The 21,164-nt window shown below is 37.9% G+C and overlaps 1 protein-coding gene across 6 annotated transcripts in view; it reads right to left on the reverse strand.

The window, feature by feature from the left end:
* Window positions 1–21,164, reverse strand: part of DPP10 (dipeptidyl peptidase like 10) — a 486,601-nt gene that overhangs the window by 218,389 nt on the left and 247,048 nt on the right. The window contains exon 1 of one of the 6 annotated variants that reach the window (XM_040561196.1): window positions 9,099–9,118. The exons of the other annotated variants lie outside the window; for them this stretch is intronic. The gene's annotated coding sequence lies outside the window, so the exon portion shown is untranslated. Of the gene's footprint in view, window positions 1–9,098; window positions 9,119–21,164 lie in introns of those variants that run through there. 6 annotated transcript variants of the gene reach the window in all.

The raw sequence follows: 21,164 nt of genomic DNA on the forward strand, positions 1-21,164 counted from the left end.
ATGGTGTTTTATATATAATGCTATCTATAATGTTATTATAGATTTTACAATCTAACTCTAATAAATCAGAAAATGGCTGCCTAAAGTGTAATACAATTGCAAGCATTCTCATTATTTAAAGTACCTTTTTCATGAACCATTTAATTGCATTGTTGCCAAAAACAATCCTTAAGTAATATATATTTCTGAATGTAATTTGTGATTGAGTAATACCTTACTAAAACACATCTGCAAAACAAAATATCTATTCTAGTGCATGCACAAGAAAAGTACACCAGTGTTGTAGGTCAAAATGCTTTTGGCCTATTCCTGCCGAATGCTAAATGCTGGAAAATTTCATCCAGAAAACGCAAAAGGCAAATAAAAATCAAATATGCGGAAGCATTTTTCTTTCGCCTCTACTAGGTTGCTTTCTAAATATAACACAATTTACTGACTGATGATGAACTGATTCACTGCAAGCATGAAAATCTTTTAAGTCCTATCAGGATGTGGCTTTGAATTTCAAACTATTTTATAGAATCATTAAGGTTGGAAAAGACCTTAAAGATCATCTGGTCCAACCATCACCCTACCACCAATGTCACCCACTAAACCATGTCCCTAAGCACAATGTCCAACCTTTCCCTGAACCTGAAGTGGTGACGCCACCACTTCCCTGGGCAACCTGTTCCAATCCCTGACTAATCTTTCTGAGTAACCTCATCCAACAACACTGAGGAGAGTCTCTATTTTTTGACAAAATACAGAGTCTGACATGGATGTTTTGTCTTTAAAATAAAATTAAAAAAACATTGCCTTCATAATGGATGTTACACCTGAGTCTAACAAGATATAACCCAATGTCCTATTACAATAGAAATAAGATGAAATTAATTTCCATTGAATTCATTTCATATAGAGATATCTTTCATCATTTGATACAGAAATGAAAGTGCTTATAATTTAAGTGTGCTGTTTCCTTTGAAGTAGTACTGGGGATATTGATTTGGGAAAAAAAAGAATCAGTTAAAATTAATAGATATGTTTAAAAAAGAAACAGCCTCTAATATTTTCATATTTGCACCTGAATAAACTTAGTCTTTTTGTAAGCAGCAAAACCAGAAGAAAATCACATCTTCCTTGTTAAAGCTTAACAAACTGAACAGTTTTATTCTTAATCGATGACGATAAAAAGTCTTTAAGACATTTTTTTTCAGCAAGCATGCATACAACTAAGGCAAAAACAAAATGTCAGAAAATATTGCCTTAACATGATGCATTAATGTGTCTGGTTTTTGAATTATCTTGATAGCATTTTCCCAACTTCTTGGAAAACTTTTTATGTAAACCATAATACAATACATCTTCTACCATAGTATTAATGACAGAAGCAGGAGGACACTGCCTGGTGGGAGCAGTCACACTGAAGGGCACTATCTAAAGCCTGGGGACTGAAGAGTGCCTCTGCCAGGCTTTTGCCAGAGAGGCAGGTTAGTTAAAATGCAGCATCCCTGTTGGGACAAGAAATTAAAAAAAAAATAAATTTTAGAGACACTAAACCTTCTGAGAGCTGGAGCTTTGCTAAACAGCTTTTTCTCATAGTACTACCTCCCCATGCTGTGACTGACCTAGCTGATAAACACCCAAACACAGAAATATGCCTCCATCAATAAAAATCACAAACAAGAATTCCAGCAGTTTTAATTATTTCTGCGATGTTTATGGGTACAGCTCAAAGCTAAAGCTGAGACTCTGACATTTGTGCAGCCTTGGGTGAACGTTACCAGGTTCACCACGCTCAGTGATACAAGCGCACAGGTGCACACATTGGTGTTTACCCCTGTTTTTTGGAGCAGAAAACCCAGCAGCACTGAGCTGCAGCAGTGCCTGGTGGTTGCCTGGATTCATGCTGGGGTACTACGGGCAGACAAAGGATCTCAGTCAGAGGACCACAGTTAGTTTGTGGTAACACAGCATCTTCTGAAGCCTTGAATGACTTGTCTTTCTTTTGTCTTCTTCCTTTTTTTCTTTTTCTTTTTTTTTCCTAAACTGTTCCTGTACTGTCGCCAGGACAAAGCCTGCAGAGGAAAGCTCTAAATCACAGCTTTCCTTTATTTTGGCAGGAATTTCAGGGGCAAAGTGCATTAGGCTATGAAAAGCAAATGTAATTTGCTTTGCAGTAGGAATGTGAATGAGGCTCATTCTGTAGCTTAGATGTAATCACGACAATATCACTTAATGACTCCTCCAGCATCTACTTCATTAAACATTATCATTTACATTCCCCAAACATGAAGAAAAGGTGATAAACCTAAATAGACAAACAGTTTCATGTTGTATCTCAGGTGTTTTAAAAGATAGACCCAGGATACTTACAATAAAAAGCATACAGACTTTCTGGAGTTCTGGTCTTGCAACTGGTATTAAATACTACATAACTTGATTTGGTAGTGTTACTATTTGCAAGAAAATTACCACAAAAAGCATTTAGAATTTGTGATTAAATGATTGCATCCATTCCTTCCCAGCTGTTTTTGAGTAATCCCATGGCCTAGATAGCAAGAGAGACTAAAAGACAGATCCACAGAGTGGCACAGGATAGTTACAATCCATTTGCATAAGTACCTATCATTTTCATCCCTCATGCTCCCTTTACAATTTGCCGTGTTATAAGATCCTATTGCTGCAGTTCTTGTCTGAATGATTATGGTCACACAATTACTTTCTCCGGTCAATATCTTCATTCATCAAAATGTTTCAGCTTCCTTTCAGAGGTGCTGTAAAATGCCACTTTCACCGGAATGCATGACTTGCTGTCAGCCCTGTGGATAATGGGCATTTTAAAAAGAGAGCAGCTTGTTAGCAATTATACTGCTTAGCATAGGTATGGGATTTGGTTGTGGGAACAATCTGACTTCACGTTCTTATTTCTCTGGGATGTGCTGATAAGAGAAACCCCTCTACTTGCAGAATCAAATGGGGGGTGGGGTGGGGGGGGAATAATCCTAATCCAAACCAAAGAAAACAAAGACAAAAATCCACCTCTGTCTCTGAAAAAAAATAAACTAAAAGAATAAATGTTCACTTATAAGTCATTCGGAGAAGTGATAATCAATCACCCACACTGGTTATGTATTTTCTTAACTCTGCGAAGCATCTTGTGCTTTTTTCAGCCTTGATCATTTTTGTTCTAAGCACAGAGGTTTTTCTCCTGGCACTGCGAGTGCCTGTTCATGAGCTGCACGATATTTTAGAAGAGCTACGTCAACACCCTTACTTCCAGCCACTCACGGAAATGGTCAGAAACATTTATGGAAACTATTCAATGTATTATGGTTAGTATTAAGAAGGAATTTCATATCTTCCAACTGATTTTGCAGTGTACCTTGTAACATTTACTAAAACGTAATGAGTTAGCTATTACACTAGAAAAACAAGTAAAAGCACAACTTCTAAAACATTCTACCAAAAATCACTGTTCATGGTCTAATCACAGTAGATGCGTTTTAAATAGATGAAAATGGGACAGCGCAGCTGATCAAAACAGCATGGCATGTGCACAAGTCAAATTTTGTGACCATCTACTTTTTTACGGATATGATAGTATTCTCACTCACAATGCAGAAAAGCAAGAGGAAAAAGAGAGAATTCTCAAGCTTCATGGTGCACAATATTAGAAGATATGTAAAAGTCAGGTAGTGGAATATCAGTCCATATAGCAGTCCATAAGGACAGCTGAGTAGCTGGGGCAGAGGGAGACTTGGATAAAATAATAATGGATGGCAAGACTAATTTGTATTTGAAAGAAAAACCAGTCACGATGGAGAGACAAGCTACAGCAGACAAGGGAATTGCTTCGACTTTTGGGAGCTGAGTTGAATGTAACACATTTCTGTAAAGAGGTACAACGCCACACAGAGTTATTGCAGCTTCAGAGGCAACTTCATTGTGACTCAGTATTTCAAAGTTTTTCTCCCTTTTCATCTTGCGTTCATGGTCTTTTGCAATTTGCTTCCAAGTTTCACAAGTAAAAATACTGCACTCTATCCAGTTCAGCAGAAATATTTGGATTATTAAGGAGAACCACAAAGTTCTGGTAGGATGTGTGTAAGTATGTTGAGGCTTAGAAGTACCTATGTACATTAAAGTTACATTTAGCCACCTCTGAGGATTTTTGTAAGTTCCTGAGTAGGATAACTTAACACCTGCTTGGCTAATTAAATCTGTTTGCAACACTCAACCAATCTTCCCTGAGAATCTCACCTCCATACAGCTAGTTGTCAAGAGGAGTCACACCTTCTTTGGGGGTTTGAGGATCACTGCTAACCCTGGTGTGACTGCAGGTTATCTTCCCAATATCCTCATCAGACCAAAGCTCCAATATTTACACTGTGTTACATCTTCTCTTCTTCACACAAATCTGATCTTGAAGCTAATGAGATTTTTGTCTGAATATATATATATATATACTAAAAAATAAAATAAAAAAATAAAATCTGTATCTTGAAGATTGCCTGTAAGATTGCATGGAAATAAAACAAACAGTTCATTTCCAGTAAGCCCATGCATCATTAGTATCTACAGGAAAGTAACATTTCATTCGTCATAATTAAACAAAATTCTTAATGTATTTTACCAAAGTAAGTAATGCCAATGACAGAAAAAGATGGCAAAGCAGCAGACACAAACATGATTTTATTGCAGATGTCTGTGATGTAGAGGAAGAAGTCTATATAAATACTGGCACAGTCATTTATGGCCAAAAAGGTATTTTCACAAATTCCTATTGATCCAAACTTTAATGAAATGTCACAAGATAGTAATATATTTCTTCCATTCTTATGTTGAAGAAAAATCAAGTAAAAAGTCAAGTAAAATAATATACCTTTAAAAAAGACATAAAAAATGGATGAACACAGGCTATACAAGTTGCATACCTACAGACCTTTCAATAGATATAACAGTCATTTGCTGGAATTTGTCATTTTCATTACCCAGAAACTAAACAGTAATTGGCCTGATTTGCAATTAAAAATAAAAAAGGCATTTAAATGCATTTTTAATTCTCAATTATATTTCCAAGTTCCCATAACAGAGGACTTTTAAAACTGACTTAGTCAATTTTGGCATTAATAAAAACATAATATCACTGTTCATTGAGGGTTAGAAACAAGGAAAGGTTACTATACTGCAGCAATGTAAGTTAAATTCAGGCTTATGCCACATAATTTTATAATTTAAATTGAATCCAGTGCCCCTATATGTAGTGTTATAACACTAAGCTGTGCAGAGGAGTCTAACTCTAAACTAAGACTATTGTTAGACCAGAAGAACCAAAATCGCCTTCTGGAGTTTCTCATTGATCAGATGTTTATACACACACTTGATTTTATACCATTTAAGAGTCCCCAAAGAATGGATGAAAGAAAAAAAAAAAAAAAAAGCTCAATAATATTAATGTAGGAGTTACCAAAATACAGAATAAAAAAATACAGAATAAATTTTTAAAGAATATTTAGCAAATTTCCATCAATATTTTTCCACTTGTGTTCAGATTATACAAAAGTTGCTTGCAAATAAAACAGGTAATCAGGTAATTACAATCCAAGCATGTCTTAATCTTTTGTGGGCATATATGCATATATATATACACACATATAAATGTCTCATTGTATATATATATATACACAGATATAGATTCTTAAAGGCAACATTACAATAAAGAAATCAACATGTAAATAAACCAAAGCGTATCAGTGGCAGGAAAGGGAACACCTAACCTCTGCTTTTAGGGGGATCCAGGGTAGTAGAAAGTTGGATGAGTTTCCCAAGGTAATGGCAGAATGGCAAAACACATATCTTTAGATGAATACCAGTGAACAAAGCTGTAACAAACAAAATTATTTGGCCAGTGTCACTGGGCTCTGATTAGGAATTTATCTCCATGATTAAGTTACCTGGTTTACAGAAAAATAAAAGAACTTTATGTAAAGCAGAGAATTATGATTCATCAGAAATAAAGATGTTTTTTCCTGCATACAGTTAGAGGGTGAAGACCTCAGAAGGAGATTCATAGATGGGATACTATATACTATACTATATAGAGATAATATATGTATAATCACCTAATGAAACCAAGACCACAGTTCACTTAAAAGCAATGCAAGTCCTTACAGCACTAATGACATTACATTTTTCATATGCACACACACACACACAGCTTATAAAAAGGTATTTATTGAAAGACTGTGGGTAACCAACTTATCTCCTTATATATACTCTACTCAATTAACAAGCAAATGCAGCACTAGGAGAAAAAATATATATTGGGAATTTCTTGGCTGTTTTACAGGATTCATTGATTTCAACAGTATACTTCAAGATAATTTAAAAATCCAGCATTCTTTCTGCCTACAAACTCTTCTTAACTTAATGGCCAACACTACCTACATAAAACACTTTAAAGGCCACTTTTATGTTTTATGGGAAATGTAAGTGTGGATTTCTTCACATGTAAGTGCCAATGATTAACAAGTGTCATTTCAAATTTGTGGAAGCCTGCCATGAATTATTTTTTGGCTAATTCACAGTTTATCAAAAGTGCTAGCAATATCTTGTGCAGGAAATTACTCTTCACATTTGCTGTTGAGTCTGTGAGGTTTCAGAAACCTGTGAGGTTTCTTCCTGTTCTCTACAGCTCATAATATTATAAGCTCCTTTTTCCCTGTAGAATAACTGAATAATCCTTTATATCCTTCTTTCATTGGTGTAAACAATTTATTAAGTTTTATGGGAGCAGCTATATTACAATTGAAGTTACACCTTTAGGCAGCTCTAGATGTTTCCACGGAATTAGTTTTAAATAACTAGCCCAAAGAATTAGATCCTCGAAGCTGGTCTGACACACACCAAGTGATGAAGCAAGCGGCAGGCCACGCGCTGCACCTGTGATTTCTGGCTACAGTGGCCCTCCAAAGAAGCAAATCCACAAGTGGAGGATGATGGAGGCATGCAGCCACATCCCCAAATACATGACACAACACATCTACTGAAGTAGCTGTTGTACAGCACACGGAGTAGGCAAATACAACTAGAGACTGAACTCCATCCTTTCAAAGTTCACCACCGCCAGAGTTAGAAGACACGTTAAAAAAAAAAAAATAGGGAGTTTTAGTTCTAATAAAGTGGTTGTTTTGGAGTTTGGGTTCTAGAAGTGGTTCTAATAGAACTGGCTCTGATGTGAGTTGGTCTGATGGACCAACTAGTTCAAAACTTAGAATTTCTACCCCAAATCCACATGCTACAGTGATCACAAGTCTTGCAAATAACCCCATTGTGCAACAGTTCAAGATATTCTTTTTTGTGTATAGTCTTTTAGTCTTGACTTTTCTTGGGATGAATGGGGACAATACACTGATTTTTCTTCATGAAAACTAGAGTCAATTGAAAAGCTCAGCTTTGAAAATCAAAACAGTCAGTAGCCTAGAGTCCTATGTCCTTTAATGCTTACTACAGAAAGTTTTCAAGGGCAAAAAGGATGGCTTATCACACATTCGGAACTGAAATAAGTGTATTAGTCTCATCAGTTCAAAAGGACTACCTGTCTACAACAGAATCATTTGCAAAACAATATGATATTTTAATCACATGATGTTCCAGCCTGATGCAGTGAAAGAAATTGAGGTGATAAATCTCATAGGAAAAGTATCTAAAGTTTGTAGTCCAGTATAATTATAACTAAATATCCATATTGCTGATGTTATTCTTAATTAAAATATATCAAAACAGCTGCATGCAACATTATTGAAAGGTAGTAAGTGGGGCATTTTATAACAGTCATTTTTCTGACTAAATTACCAGTTGTTGTTATTATTCCATTTATATACTGGAATATAAATAATATATTATTAATAATATTATATATTTAATAATATCCCATTATAAATTATGAAATAATTCCGTTATTTTCATTAGGAGAGGAGCATATATACTTAGTATTATAATCATATTAGATAAAATAACCTTTAAGCATAATGAAAACAGGATTTTGCAACTAAATTAAACTAGGACAACATTTTGACTTGGTATCTTTATTGCATGAGTGTTTTTACTGTGTACAGTTATAAAGAGAATTTACATCTTACTCCGAGCAAAAATATAGATTGTTCTTTAAGAAAGAATGGGAAAAAAAAAAGAATTAAAAAACTGTACATACGAAAATATCCAAGAGAATAATGAAAAGTTTTGCAAAATACAGCTACACCACCAGTAATTGCATATGTCAGCTTCTGAAACAAGAAGCTACTAAAAATATATACATTAATTCTTCTGTGTGCCTTTGTCAAAGAGACAATCAAAAATTGCTGTTTACCCAAAAGCTGCCTATATACCACTCAGCGTCTACCAACAAACACAGCAGCCTTCCCCTTAACCTCCTCCCTCTGAGTATATCCATGTCAGTAGTCAATGCGCTGCAAGACACCGCAATAAGAATGCTTTATTTTCTGTTTTCTATGCATTCCCTGAGGTTATTAGTTGCATACTTAGGTAAACCTGCAAGTGAAAAATGAAAGAAACCCATGGTACTATTGTCAAGCAATTTATTTTAAGACTGCAACTTCAAATATTTAAGCATAGCAAGCAAGAAAAGGCCATAAAATCTTGAAAGAATGAGACCTGCTCTTGTTCTGTAATATGCCAGGCACACAATAATTACTGCATTAATGTGAAAGTTGCAAAGAAAAGACAAACGTATTATTCAGATTACTAGTCAAGCTACTGTAATAGGACAAAGGAGAAGAATCAAATCAATGCCTTGACTACAGCTGGTTTATCAGGAAGTGCCCACAAACAATACTCAGTGCTTTCCTTCATGGCCATGCATTAAGGCTGCAAATCTTCACTAGTGCTCCACTTGGGCTCTAAATTGAAGGTGCAATTACTTGTGCTCTGACTGCAGCCAAGCTGATTTGCAGGCTCCATCGGGTAATTAGGCACATGAATGGAAGAAATCATTGGTAAAACTAATTGCAACTCAAAAGACTGCATCTGAAAATCCGTGTCAGAATGGACCTGATAGCCAGAAGGAAAAACAAGTGGAAATTCATTCGTCTTACGCAGCACAAGCAGCCATGTGCGGCTCGACCTCCCCAGCAACACCCTCTTCTGTGACAGTGTTTCCAAAGACTCCTTACTAGAAATACAAAAAATTACAAGGCCACTCTCATCTCAGAGGAGAGTATCATCATGACCCACATCTATCCTGACAGCTGTATCTGAGCAGCCAGCTAATGATGGGTAAATTAAGGGCAGATATACATATTACCAGATAGATCTAATACTTAAATGTGTATTTAAAGAAACAATGATCATATTTCACGGAATCACAGAATCGTCTAGGTTGGAAGAGACCTCCAAGATCATCTAGTCCAACCTCTGCCCTAACACTAACAAGACCTCCACTAAACCATATCACTAAGGGCTACATCTCAACGTCTTTTAAAGACCTCCAGGGATGGCGACTCAACCACTTCCCTGGGCAGTCCATTCCAATGCCTAAGAACCCTTTCAGTAAAGTTCTTCCTAATATCCAACCTAAACCTCCCCTGGCGCAACTTTAGCCCATTCCCCCTCGTCCTGTCACCAGGCACGTGGGAGAATAGACCAACCCCCACCTCTCTACAGCCTCCTTTAAGGTACCTATAGAGAGCGATGAGGTCTCCCCTGAGCCTCCTCTTCTCCAGGCTAAACAACCCCAGCTCCCTCAGCCACTCCTCGTAAGACTTGTTCTCCAGACCCCACACCAGCTTCGTTGCCCTTCTCTGGACTCTCTTGAGCACCTCCATGTCCTTCTTGTAGCGAGGGGCCCAAAACTGAACACAGTACTCGAGGTGCGGCCTCACCAGAGCCGAGTACAGGGGGACAATCACCTCCCTAGACCTGCTGGCCACACTGCTTCTTATACAAGCCAGGATGCTGTTGGCCTTCTTGGCCACCTGAGCACACTGCTGGCTCATATTCAGCTGCCTATCAACCAGTATTCCCAGGTCCTTCTCGGCCAGGCAGCTTTCCAACCACTCATCTCCCAGCCTGTAGCGCTGCTTGGGGTTGTTGCACCCCAGATGCAGGACCCGGCACTTGGCCTTGTTGAACTTCATACAGTTGACCTCAGCCCATCAGTCCAGCCTATCCAGATCCTCCTGCAGAGCCTTCCTTCCCTCAAGCAGATCGACACACGCACCTAGCTTGGTGTCATCTGCAAACTTACTGAGGGTGCACTCGATCCCCTCATCCAGGTCATCGATAAAGATATTAAAGAGGACTGGCACTGAGAGCCAGAGCACTGAGCTCTGGGGGACTCCACTAGTAACCGGCCTCCAACTGGATTTGGCTCCATTCACCACAACTCTTTGGGCCTGGCCATCCAGCCAGTTTTTAACCCAACAAAGCGTACGCCAGTCCAAGCCACGAGCAGCCAGTTTCTTGAAGAGAATGTTGTGGGAAACGGTGTCAAAAGCCTTACTGAAGTCAAGGTAGATCACATCCACAGCCTTCCCCTCATCCACCAAGCGCGTCACTTGGTCATAGAAGGAGATCAGGTTCGTCAAGCAGGACCTACCTTTCATGAACCCATGCTGACTGGACCTGATCGCCTGGTTGCCCTTCAAGTGCTACGTAATGACATTCAAGATAATCTGCTCCATGAGCTTCCCTGGCACTGAGGTCAAACTAACAGGCCCATAGTTCCCTAGGTCTACCCTCCGGCCCTTCTTGTAGATGGGCGTCACATTTGCTAGCCACCAGTCGACTGGGACCTCTCCTGATAGCCAGGACTGCCAATAAATGATGGAAAGCGGCTTGGCCAGCTCCTCCGCCAGTTCGCTGAGTTCCCTCGGGTGGATCCCATCCGGCCCCATCAACTTGCGTACATCCAAGTGCTGTAGCATGTCGCCAACCATTTCCTCGTGGATAGTGAGGGCCACATTTTCAAGTATATAACTGATTTCCAATTGTACATCTTCTGTGCATCACTGTCTTCTGCAATTACAACAGTTATTTTTATACCTGTTTTTGAACAATAATCACAGGATGGGTAAAACTTCATTAAGCTCCATAAATTGTGGCACATACTACAAGGCACTAAAAATTGATTGCCATTACACTAACAGACAGAAACATGGGCACTAGCAGTAGCCAAAACATCAGCTATATTATTTTTCCCTCAGTTTATTTTGCATTCTACCTAAATCACCCCATAAACATTGCCAAAATTGAAGTGTTTTATCCATTTCAGTGGGTTCTGAGTCTGACTGCAAGTAACCAGGGAACACAGATGACACAAGGTCAAATAAAAATAAAATATTATTCAGAATGAGTAGGAAAAAAATTCCTTTAGAGAAACGTAATAATTTATACCTGAGGAACTGCCTAAAATGTGACTGTGTAGTGCTTATCCACTTTTTTTTCCCCTTATTTCCAGGTCTTCTGTCTCAATTGTCAGCTTTCTATCTAAGCCTATATTCAAACTGGTGTCATGAATTTGTTATCACAAAACAGTGGAAAACCCTGTGGGGAAAAACAAATCTCAGACAACAAAACAGGTAGCTCAGAAATTCAAAATTCTTGCTGCTTGACAGTATAGTACCCAAATTCAGTCTTCATGTATGTCTACTCAAACCTTTTGAATTTAGCCACTACTTTTTGAAGACATACCTTCAAATAGATAAAATCTTCATTATTGACATTGAACTGAATAGGAAAACTATTTTTCTTCTTCTGTTTTGTATAACAGCAAGTTCAAGTAGAGATCGTTGCTGTAACTGATCTTTGCAATGTGATTCTCCTTCCCATGTAGGTCACTACACTTCCTTACCTACTCTTGTTTTTGTTGCCCCTAACACTGAAAAACGAGAGTTTGACTTATGTTCATTTCTTCAAAAGCTCCAGTCTCTCTCATCTTTACCTTTCTACAGAACAGGCTTTTTACAGACACCATGGAACTCTATCCTTTCCCTTCCACAACTCTCATTTTCTCTACATTGACTGTTTTACTGTCTAGAAGTATAAGTAGTCCTGTTACCTACAGTGACTATTAAGAGCAAGAAAGGTAAATCAGATCACTCCGTTTTATCAAAAGTTCACAGTGATAATAACAACTTCTAACATTTTGAATGAGTATAAGTACTTAGGGCTTTATTTGAAAAGATCAATGTTAGGTAAAATTTAAGTAAAAATATTTATGAGCAATATTGTGGTGTGAAGCTAGTTCATTGCCAATAAACTGCATTTTAATTAAAAAATAAAGTAATATCTTGTAATATTAGACATATTTTTAATGATCTTCCAAGCCTATGAAGCTGGTAAGATTGTTTCAACTGTTACAAGAAGACAGATGTACGGCTCCTGTTCTTGCAAACACTTCAGCACATTTGAGAGACCCCACAATCAGCTCACTGTGATGTGTCCACAAGGCTCGTTGGGTGTCAGAATTTGTGAGTTCATCACAGAAGTGCATGCATAACCTTCAGTAGCTCTGTATTTCTACCATGATTTGAGCATACGATGCAAAGACAGTATGCAACATCTCCAAACACTTGATAATCTGAAGGGCTTACTGCTGCAATATGTATTAACTCACATCAAAAAGGATTTGTCAAAAATAAGTAGCACTGCCAATCAAAGAAAGTCAATGCAATTTTTTGCTGTTTTAGAACATAATCTTTTCTGTCAATTCTTTCTTTTGAATATTGTATTTTTGAATGAAGGTAGGACATTATGTGAGTTTGCAGTACCTACAAGGAAACACTACATTATACTGTAAATTTGCGCATACACAATGAGTAACTAACATACAGCATAACAAACCTCGAAGGCCAATGAGACTATGACATCTTCCCATAGCAACAAGCAGAACTTCAGAATGTTAGAAATTAAGATGAAAAGCAAAAAAATAAAAATTTAAATAACCGATAGTCAATCAACCTTGACCAGATGCCACAGGGACAAATCAAAGGCATGACTGAAATGATGTGAATTTTGAGTTCGTTTTTTATCGCCATGTATCAGCTTTGGGCATGGACTCCACTCTAAACCACAAATGAAGTCTAAGATTTTATAAACTGATTTTGAATTTTATTCTTGAGAGGAGCATGGAAGGAAGAATTATATTATCATGCCAGACTGAATTTGAGGAGAGTGTTAAAAAATATGCTTTTGTCTAAAATATGATTAAAAATTTGGCGTTTAACAATTCAAAACTGCTTCCTTAAAAAAAAAATAAAAAAAAAAAGAGAGAGAGAGTGGGAGAGAGAAAGGAAAAAGAAATGGAGAAATGGAAAGGGAATGCAAAAAGGAAAGGAAAAGAAAACAAGGAAAATAAGAAAAAAAAAGGAAAAGGAAAAGAGGTACCACAGAAACTTCAGCACTGCTTCAATTTATAACCATCAGACAAGGTAAAACAATTCATGTTTATAGGCAATCACTGTTTACTCTGTAATTGTATTGGTATTGAACGTACTTTGTAAGGGCTCAGTTGTTATGAAACGATCATGCAAAAGCATGGACCTGATCTGGAGTCCTCAGCAGTCTCTCAGGGTCAGGCTTTTCATGGCATCTGATTTAAGCCTCTTGATTTCAATGGAGATGATTTTACCCCAGTACAAACAGTTCCAATTAAGTCCTAACCAAGTGAAAATACAATGAAAAGCACTGCATTTTAATTTTCCTGTACTTTACTGCTTACACATAGCAGCATGCAAACCTATATCACATGGACATCCTCCCTTTAAATAAATAAATAGATGAAAGCATAAGTATTGGCTAAAAATAGTTTTTGAGCTAAAATACTAATTTCTGTTTTTATGATTCCAGTGAGGAAATCCTTCTACCTGGCTACAACCATCCTTTATTTACAAAGCCGAGCTGAGGAGTTAAAGGTGGTCAGCTGCTCTGCATATCTGGGCATCAGTAATTAAATCACAGTGCAGAAAACTTAAGTGGTGCAGTGATGGACACAGCAGTGGAAGACAACTTCTTTACGGGAAGCCCCCAGTGCCCTAAAAAGGATGATAAGATGCTTATCCATTCTGAAGGTGGGCTCAGATGAGGAACACCAACCTACTCAAGGATGAAAAGTGCCTTCCCACTGTGGAAAGTTATCCAGATGCTGTATTTCTTCCACTGGAGGAAGTGTATTTTTTATTTAGTGAATCTGATTTAATGGACATATAAATACTTTTTATATTTCAAAGATAAATATATATCATAAGCTCTTAAAAAAATAATCTTAAAATGAGGTGTAAAAGTATTTAAACAAAAGAACTTAGCAAGGATGCTATTTTGCCAAAATGCTCAAGTCCAGAGTTTTAACATATATTGCCATTTTTCTTAGTAAAAATGTTTCCAAGGCAAAATCAACTCTGCAGAGTCTGTGTCAGAATGATGCTTCCACTTCTCATCTACACATTTCCAGTGTACAGGCATCCTGCTTTTAGGTGTGATAATTTAGTTGTAGCGGAGTGGCACTCCGCTTAGCAACCTGCGCAGTAACTCCTGAAAGGAAGAAGTACCAGAGCTGCCTACATCAATGCACTTACTCTAGCAAGGCCATTTCGAGGACAAAATCCAATTATAACTTTGACATAGTTTTACCTTCAAAACCAAACATGAAAGTAATAGTATGATATGCCTTACTTCCCTTGTCTATTTTTTCTATTTTAATTTTCAAATTTTAATGAACAAAGGCACTCCAGAAGCAGATCCATTATACAAAAAAATAGACTCCCGTCTTCAAATATGACCTTTTAATTAAAATATAACAGATCATTAAAAAAAATATTTCAGCAGTTGAGAACTCTGAAAATACAATTCTCTTAAAACTTTATAAAGAGAGAAGTGATGGCTGAAGTTACAGGCAATTTTATTCTCAAGGGAAAAGTAATACTTGCAGTGGGAGTGAGCTATAAACTGATTCATTTGGGGCTGAACTTGAGCACGGAGGTACAAGCTAAAGTCATAGACAACCAAGGGGAGTCATAGACAACCCCTCAGGGGAGGGGTCCAAAACACTTCTCTGAGAATATCTTAAGCACAAAGCAGCCCAATTTTGTGAGGCAGGGAGCAGACAGGCCCAGCAGGTGAGCACCGCCGTGCCCCAAAGTGCTGCCACTGATAGCCAAGGCTGTGCAGTGCCCCAGCCGCCGAGGAGATCCATGCCTGTTTCAAGGGACAGAAAGCCCCTCGCTGTCAGATTCACAAACCTGCCTCTACTCACAGAAATGCTACGTACTTGATTAAAAAAACATAATTCCCATGTGTCAAACAACAGGACCCCAAACAAACCTAAAATAAATTTTTAAGCATGGTCAATGGCAGGAGCTGAACTCTATTCAGTGGAAATAGAATATAGGTGAGTCGGTAGCAAAGCATCAGTTGATTTCTATTGTGTCATTAAGCCATGACATCACTGCTCCTTAAGTGGTAAAGAAAGCACAACCAGGCTGACAGTGCAGCTGCTTTGGAGCTAGGAGGGAAAGATAACCCTTCAGTGTAGCCTACAGCACGGCCTACAGGAGGTGCGCTCCTCAGAAAGGCAAGAAAGTGAAAATAGTAAATAAACCTCACAGAAAGAGCAGTGTGGCAACGTATGACAGACAAAGCAAAAGAAAAGGATATGTAACAGGTCAGAGTCTGGCTTGAGAAAAGACCTGAGCATGTTACCGTCCACGTTTGTTCCTGGGGAAAAGTCACTGAGCTCCTGCCCCATGGAGCCAGGCAATGGGATGAGAAAGGGGAAAAGTGTGCTTTTTTAGCAGAGAGTGAGGAGTACACACGCTGAATCTACTCAGTAGTCTTGCAAAAAACCTGCACGCCAGCAGCTCACTTTTGATGTTCTCCGAGAAAGAGGGCAATTTCCACCATCACCACACAGACTGTTAGGCCACCTCAGATCTTAAACCCACATATGCACAAGCAATCTACCAGGACGAATGATCATTCGTCTTCCCCAGAAGTTTCTGCTGGAGGAAGGTCTCATTTCCTCTGCTCTTAATGTCAGCAGCAGGAGAGACAATTCTTAACTACAAGTTACCTACCTCACATCACACCCATGTGTGCAGCACTGGAGACAGCATAACAAACTCACCCCTCTCAAATCTTTCTCCCAGTAAGAAAATAATTTCTTTAACCTCAGTATAGCAAGAGATACCATTCATCCACAAGTACCCATCGTGACATATCTTCCCTGAACAGATTATTTTTATTAATGTTTTTTCTCCATTAGTTCTTATCTAAAAGATACGTCTTTCTTGGACAGCGCTGACAACAGAAATAAGATAATAGTGGGACAATGGTCATGTATTACTTTCTGAACACATTGAACTGGTGAGTTTCAAGAAAATTTTCTGGGAACTTCCCCTGAGCCCAGTTCCCTGTGCAAAAAAGAGCCTGAGAGCACTGCCTGTGCTGCAGTACGTGGCATGTTTTAAAGTGAAATATGTTCCACTAGCTGCGTACCCTCTCTTCACCCTTCCAAGTCTACAAGTTTTATTATTAGGCAGAAGTTAACAATTCACGCAGCATTTCAAGTTTCAATATTTCTGTTTGGTGCCTCACTGTGTTGCTCAGAAGAGCTCCACTGTCTGGGCTTCAGATGCCAATGTGGATCAGAGCCAGCCTTAAAAGTATGTAAATTTGCACTGCCAGAGAAGTAATGATTAATTAAAGGCACAGGAATCAGATTCAAAAAAATGTTCGAGGTAACATTAATTTTAAAACCATCTCAATTAGTATTCCATACAAATGCCTAAGATTGCATATATTGCCAAACATTATGAAGAAGCAGCCTTCTGAGAAAGATTATGAACAGTAGAAGTTTTCACAATGGTCTTTTTCATCTTCTGACTGGGGAGGGAGGGAGGGAGGGAGAGAGAGAGAGAGAGAGATGCAAGGCTTCTTCTTTTTCCTTTTTTTTTTTTTTTTTCAGGTTACTATAAATCAGTCCACGACTTCAGGGTTAACTGCCACTTCTTAACAGAAAATAGAGACAACAAGAGAGAGCTGAAGATTCAGGTTTATCTCACTTCAGAAAGCTGAACATTACAGCATACATTTTCACAACAATATTAATGAGTTTGGGTTATTTTTTTTACAGCTTCTTAAACAACACAGTAGACCAGATTCTGATTTCAACTCCCACTCTGGAGTAGCAATACTAAAATGAAAGGAGATAATTCCAGTGCAGATGAAACCCAAATTGAGACCATTTTTAATGTAGGCAGAGTAGAGCAGTGCACTCTATATTACCAGGTTAAAGTAAGGGGTTTACCCAAAGATTAATTTCCAAGACAATGACAAATTCCCCTGCAGCACCACACCTCATAACCACATCATGAATTTTCTGACCGAAAACAGCACATATTAAAGAAGAGATGGAAGGAGCCCTGCTGAAAGGGTTGTTACAAAAAGGATTGTCCCATCCTCGACCAGGGCTTTGCTGATGGTAAGACAGACTGATTGCTTCAGGCAGAGAAGGTAGGGATTGAAACTGAAGGTAGGACTCAGTATAATTCATTTTTTTGAAGCTATGCCCTTGATGATCCTCAAAGCTGCTACTGCTTTGGATGAGTAAGCCCTGAAACCTTCTAGGGTTGAAGACCCTTTACTTCTGTAAACACTTTTCATACAGTACTTGAACAAAGAAGGTTTCTGAAGTAGCCAATTCTTTATCGACTTCTCCAAACATCCTAAAACACTCTCTTCTTAAATTCTGTAGATCTCTCAAGATAAATGAACCACCCCTCTGGAATTCAGACAATAGAAAATGCCTTACAATTTCTTCGATCCTTCTGAGAATTGATGCACCCTCATTTGAACAAATAACTGTTATTGTGTGCTAAACTTGGATCTGGATTACTAGGTGCCCATCACAATAATGAAACCGAGCATTACTCAATATCAATATTCTATTTTGAAAATGTAGGATTTTTTCTAACGTTCAGTGCAGACATCATGAAGGGAAGGGCCTCCAACGCTAGTGTCTGCATGAATTCCTTACGTGTTTTCTTATTCTAATCTTCCCTGCTTTTTACCTATCATTTAGTGTAGTAACTTTCTACATTTTCCTGTATCTTACTATACTTCTTTGGCAAATTGTTACTATTCTTGTCCACCAAATATTTGCAGACAAACCTGTCTTAAAGTGCTGCTTAGTGAAGTCATTTTTCATATGAACATGCCACAGTTGCCCAAATTCTTAAATATATCTTGGCTTCCTATTCAGGATTTACCATTCCTAGGTACTGACCATGCTATCGGTGTTTATAAATTGTAATGAACATCTCCAGATCTCCATGAACTACCAGTCCTCTGCTAAGGCCAGAATGAAGTATTGAAGTAAAACACTAATGGCAACTGTTCATGTTCTCTGCTTTACGGCAAAGCAAATGCACACAACCAACCTGTGCCCGTTCCAGTACAGCCTCTATAGGACACTGAGGATAGGAAACCAATGGTTTTGCTCCCCTCCACTGCAGACACACACCACTTCTTCAGCCAAGACAAGCGACAGAGAGCTCTCCTGAACTCTTTCCTTCGGCTATATTATTTGCCTGTAATTTCTCTAATGAATATTCCCACTTTCCCCTCTCTAATGTTTTAATAATCCATTAGTTACTGAAACATATGGTTTACATGCCATCCTCAGTCTTCAAACTAATAGAGAATACATTTTTTTTTCTAGCCCCTGGTGAAGAGCCCAAAATAAAACAAGGCCTGTGTTGCTTTATCAAAACCCTATTTTAACAGCATGGCAATGTCAGGTCCTGTAACCTTGTCCCTGTCTCCTTGGTGTGCATCAAAGGATATTTAAAAAAAAATAAATAAGTATATAAAAATTTTATTGTGGTGACTACAGAAAACCAGCAGCTCAAGTTAGAAACTAATGATAGCTTTATTCATAGGAGTATAGCACAGGACATAATTCATATGTCAGAAATGCAAGTACTATTTCCTGAGGCAGATGACAAAAAAGCTCATCAAAATAACTTCAATTAAATGAAAGTACTGTTGTTTTTTGTTTTTTTTTTTTTTTTTAAATTCAGGACAGCAAAGCAAATATTTTATAAGTCCAGTATGATGACAGTATGGGACTATGCTGTCTTCATCTTCTTTGAGACTCAGGAAATAAGAGCAGTAACAAGCAGTTTTGTTAAGGATAAAGCACTGACACAGTGATATAAATAGCAGATACCGAATAAATGAGTATTCAAGTATGAGTTCATTATGCCTCCACAGCAAATCAGCTATTCTTGTCTTTGGGATGGATGTATCTGCTCCCAGTTGTATGCTGTAGAACAAATATCAGAGTTCAACCTATTTCAGAAAAATCTCAAGTCAGGAAAGGTAATCTCAATAGAAACAGTGTCCAAAGTTTTGGCTATTAATTCATTACATGATCAGAAAACTCTTGACAGTACACTCAATAGATTTGAGTTACTACTGGTAATCTGTCTTTCTTTAACATGGAAGGCTCTAAAAATCTACTCAAATTTGCCAAGGATGTGACATGAATCTAACAATTCATCTATCTGACACATTTTACATGATTTTTTATATACAACTTATACACAACACAGTAAGGCAGTAAGTGTCACAGCTTGTGACACTGGCCAAAGGCTATTCCAGTTGTGGGGGGTGTCATTCTCCCATATCCTGTTACAGCAAGGTCCTTGGGAAGCTCTCTCTGACAGTGCTCTTCCTCTTCCCTGCCTGACACAGGGTAACAGAGTGCCTCAAGGCTTGCACCAGCACATTATTGCCTTCATTGCCAGTGCAACAAGCAAGCAAGGCACCTAAGACACCGTGCAGCCACCCAGCATGGACTCCAGCTGAAGGCTCAGCACCTGGTGATCTACCAGTTCTTCTCCCCTACCAGTTTACCAGTCATTTTCTCTTTCATATATGATCTGCTAGTGAAACATCTCAAAAGATATGCTTCCTATCCAGCAAGCAGCTTTGGCCTGATACAACCGGGATGCTGTTCCTTTTCTCTCCTCCAATCTCAAGATCACAGCTCCCTCTAAGCATTTGAGCAGAGGCAGACTGCCTGTCTTCCCATTCTGGGATTAAGTTTCTTTCTCTACAATCACAGATTAAAAAACAAATCAAGCCATTTTGTCTTTAAAGGCCACTAGAAAATTAATTTCACGAGGGATGTATCCAAAATGTTAAAATATGAATTTGTACATACTGGATATTATACCCCGAATCCTTCTACCAAAAAAAAAAAAAAAAAAAAAAAGACTGAAGTTGAAGTCTAAAAATCATCGTCAATGTGTCAAAGCAAACTAATCCAATAACCCAAAACGAGCTGCTGACATCCAAATCACCTCTGAATGACCAAATCTGGATCATTCTTCCCACTGGAACTTAGTGCAAAATGGTTCAGCAAAGATGCTATATATCTTAATTATGACTCTAAAGGGACAAGGGCTGAAAACTTGCTCAAATTAATTATATACTGATTATTCATCAGTATTCGTAGGTTTATACTAAACAATATTGAATACGTATTATTGATAAGGACTCTTACAGCACTAATGAATTCTTCAAAATGCCCTGAGAAGTTCCTTTATGTAAATGCATATCAGAATCGCTGCCAGGACATGTACAAAAGCAACCTGCCAATCTGCAGTCAACAAGCCTATGTTTGCCAGCTTGCAGCAAGGACAACTGTGTCCTTCACTACCACAACAGATACTGTAGAGATTATGCATTGCTAATACCTGGCAATAAAATTAAAATAAATACTTCAATATCTAGTATTATCTAGTAATAAAGTACTTTGCACTTTACAAAAGTTGTGTATTGTACAAAAAGTCTAACAAGCATGATTCTACAAAATGAAAACTACTCTCGAGCACATGACCCTTCAGGAAACTGTTCAGAGTTGCAACTCATTTGAAAACAAAAAACAAAAACAAAACAAAACAAAACAACAGGGATATATATATATATATTTTTTTTTTCTTTTATAAAGTCATTTCACTATTGGTCCCTTTACTGACACTTAATTTTGTACAACATTCTTGTGAGTGAATATAGCATTTCTATAGATTTTCCTCCACCTTTTACAAAAGTGTTCAATGAACCAGTGTACTGCACTATATTTGCAAAAGGTTTCCAGT

The sequence above is a fragment of the Cygnus olor genome, chromosome 6 (genome assembly GCF_009769625.2).
Source record: "Cygnus olor isolate bCygOlo1 chromosome 6, bCygOlo1.pri.v2, whole genome shotgun sequence".
In the NCBI taxonomy this organism is placed as follows: Eukaryota; Metazoa; Chordata; class Aves; order Anseriformes; family Anatidae; genus Cygnus; species Cygnus olor.